Source organism: Mirounga leonina, unplaced genomic scaffold, assembly GCF_011800145.1.
Source record: "Mirounga leonina isolate KUSES-001 unplaced genomic scaffold, KU_Mleo_1.0 Mir_168, whole genome shotgun sequence".
Lineage (NCBI taxonomy): Eukaryota > Metazoa > Chordata > Mammalia > Carnivora > Phocidae > Mirounga > Mirounga leonina.
This window is the reverse complement of record NW_023270426.1, coordinates 56,939,647-56,943,344: the sequence shown is the minus strand read 5'-3', so window position 1 is coordinate 56,943,344 and position 3,698 is coordinate 56,939,647.

The window sequence follows — 3,698 nt, the reverse complement described above, 5'->3', positions numbered from 1 at the left end:
AAGGAAGGAAGGAAGGAAGGAAGGAAGGAAGGAAGGAAGGAAGGAAGGAAGGAAGGAAGGAGAAAAGTTATTAGCACATGAAAGAATTAAGCAAAATAATACCTGCTTATGTGTTAAAATTATGGTTAGGATGCCCTCAAGGAAACCAATGTCTCCTTACCCCTATAGAGAATGGCATTTTTCAAGAGACAAGATAGCATCAGAACCATATTTAATAAAATATTTTCTTTTTTCTCCCTCTTGATAGACCATCAGATGCCGAGCGAATTCAGGTATCCTTTATACAGTGCAAGCCAGTATGTCCAATTTCTCTACTAAAAAATGTATGCAGTAGGAATTAATTCAGCTAAATTTACAGTTATGGACTATTTCATGGGCCTGTGATCCCTCTCTGTGCTGCTCTGCAGGGCCATTCTCATGTTCTTTCTTTGTCCATCCATTGTTCTGCCACAAACAACTCTTTCCTCTTGCTTAGTGTCCGTCAAGTATCAAGCAAGACATCATCAGTTAAAATATGAAGGTGATAAGAAACCACCAACTGCCAGACAGTTGTATAAGCAGTAGGTTTGTTTCCTCAGGAAAAAAAATGGCAGACAGAGGCTCTATTTCAAACAGAATGTTGTATTTCTAAAAGTTTGTAACAAAATATTTTCTTCCTCATTTTGTAGAAAATAAAAGGCAAAGATGTGAAAAAATAATGTGGCTTTGTTTTTATTTTGTATGTTTTAGTGACTTGCTGACTTAAGTCCAAAGACAAAGATAAAAAGCTTTGATTAAGGTTCTAGGTAATAAAGACTTTGCCTGGTTTCTCTCCTACCTGGGTGGGGCAATTGGTTAAGCATGGCTCTTGGTTTTGGCTCAGGTTGTGATCTCAGAGTCCAAGATCGAGCCCTGCATAGGGCTCCACGGTCAGCATGGCGTCTTCTTAAGACTCTCCCTATCCCTCTGCCCCTCCCTGCTGCTTGCTCATTCACTCTTTTTCTCTCTCTAAAATAAATAATACAAATTTTTTTTCAAGAATTTTTTACATTCAAGTTTCTACTCCAGTTATAATTACAATTATGTTCTGTAGTTTACAAAAGGTGAGGGTTAAGTTCTCTTTCCTTCCAAATGGATAGCCTCTTCTGCCACTTAAAATTGTACCCTCCTCCCAAATAATTGATAAACCATCTTTCATATATTAAAGTACATATGGACTGATCCCATAGGTACTGATCGCATGTGTACTGGGATCTCTATTCTGACTCACTTTTCTGATGTACTACATTCACAGGACCTCCAAAAGAAATTGAATTATGATAAAGGTATACATTTTTGCTAACTTTTATTTTTAACTTTTCACCATTTAGAATGATATTTGCTATTAATTTTGCACAAGTAATATTTTTCCCAACTGAATCAGTTGTATTTATTAAAAAATTTTTGAGTATAGTTGACACACAATGTTAGTTTCAAGCGTACAACATAGTGATTCAACTTCTCTATATATTATGCTACATTCACCCACAAGTGTAGCTACCATCTGTCATCATACAACACTATTACAATAACATTGACCTACATTTTCTATGCTGTACCTTTTATTCTCGTAATTTATTCATTCCATAACTGGAAGCCTGTATCTCCCACTCCTCTTCACCCATTTTGCCCCAAATCCCCCATTTCCCTCACCTCTGACAACCATCAGTTTCTTCTCTGTAATTATAGGCCTGATTCTGCTTTTTGTTTGTTTATTCATTTGTTTTCTCAATTCCACATGTGATTAAAATCATACGGTATTTGCCTTTCTCTGTCTGACTTATTTCACTTAGCATAATGCTTTCTAGGTTCATCTATGTTGTCACAAAGGGCATGATCTCATCCTTTCTGTGTAATATTCCAGTGTGTGTGTGTGTGTATACCACATTTTTGTATCCATGAATTTATTGGATGCTTTGTTTGCTTTTAAATCTTGGCTATTATAAGTAATGCTAAAATGAACATAGGGGTACATATATCTTTTTGAAATAGTGTTTTTGTTTTCTTTGTGTCAATACCCAGTAGTAGGATTATTGGATCATATAGATTTTGTTTTTAATTTTTTAAATTTTTTTACTGTTTCCCACAGTGGTTGCAAAAATTTGCATTCCCACCTACAGTGCACAAGGATTCATTTTTCTCCACATCCTGGCCAACACTGCTTCTTGTGTTTTTTATTTTAGCCATTCTGACAGTATGAGGAAGTAACTCACTGTGTTTTAATTTGCATTTCTTTAATTATTAGTAATGTTGAGCATCTTTTCATGTGTATGTTGAACATCTGTACGTCTTTTTGGAAAAATGTCTATTCAGGTCCTCTGACCATTTTTTAATCACATTGTTTATGGTTTTTGGTGTTGAGTTATATATATTCTTTACATTTTTTTAGATACTAACCCCTTATCAGATATATCATTTGCAAATATCTCTTCAGCAGTTCGCTTTTTTGTTTTGTGATGGTGTCCTTCATTGTGCAAAAGCTTTTTAGTTTGATGTATTCCCAATAGTTTATTTTTGCTTTTTGTTTCCCTTGCCTTAGGAAGCACATCTAGAAAAATGATGTTACAGCTGAAATTAGAGAGATGACTACCTGTCCCCCTCTAGGATTTTTATGGTTTCATTTCTCACATTTAGGTCTTTAAATCTATTTGTGGTTTATTTTTGTGTTGGTGTTAGTAAGTAGTCCAGTTTCATTCTTTTATATGTGGCTGCCCAGTTTTCTCAACACTATTTATTGAAGAGGCTCCCTTTTCCCTGTTGTGTATTCTTGCCTTCCTTGTCATAAATCAACTGACCATATATTCATGGGTATATTTCTGGGCTCTCTATTCTGTTTCATTGATCTATATGTCTGTTTCTGTGCCAGTGCCATACTGTTTTGATTACTCTAAATTTGTGGTATATTTTGAAATCTGGGATTGTGATACCTCCAGCTTTGTCCTTTCTCAAGATTGCTGTGGCTATTTGGGGTCTTTTGTGGTTCCATACACATTTTAGGATTATTAGTTCTAGTTCTGTGAAAAAATGCTATTGGTATTGATAGGGATTACATTGAATCTGTAGATTGCTTAGGATAATATAGGTATTTTAACAATACTAATTCTTCCAACCCATGAACATGGAATGTCTTTCCATTTGTTTGTATCATCCTCAATTGCTTTCATCAGTGTTTTATAGTTTTCAGAGTACAGGTTTTTCACCTCCTTGGTTAAGTGTATTCCTAGGTATTTTATTCTTTTTGATGAAACTATAAATGGAATTGTTTTCTTAATTTCTCTTTGTGTTTCTTCACTATTAGATATAGAAATCCTACCAAGTTCTGGTTACTAATTTTGGTATCCTGCAACTCCACAGAATTTATTTATTACTTCTAGTGTTTTGGTTTTTTTTTTTTTTTTTTTTTTGGTGGAGTCTTTAGGATTTTCTATGTATAGTGTCATGCCATCTGTAAATAATGTCAGTGTAGCTTTTTCTTTAACTATTTGGATGCCTCTTATTACTCTTTCTTGTCTGATTTCTGTGGCTAGGACTTCGAGGATTATTTTGAATAAAAGTGACAAGAGCAGATGTCCTTGTTTTGTTCCTGATCTTAGAAGAAAATCAGTCTTTCACCATTCAGTGATGATAGCTGTGGGTTTGTCATATATGGCCTTTATTATGTTGAGGTGTGTTCCCTCTAA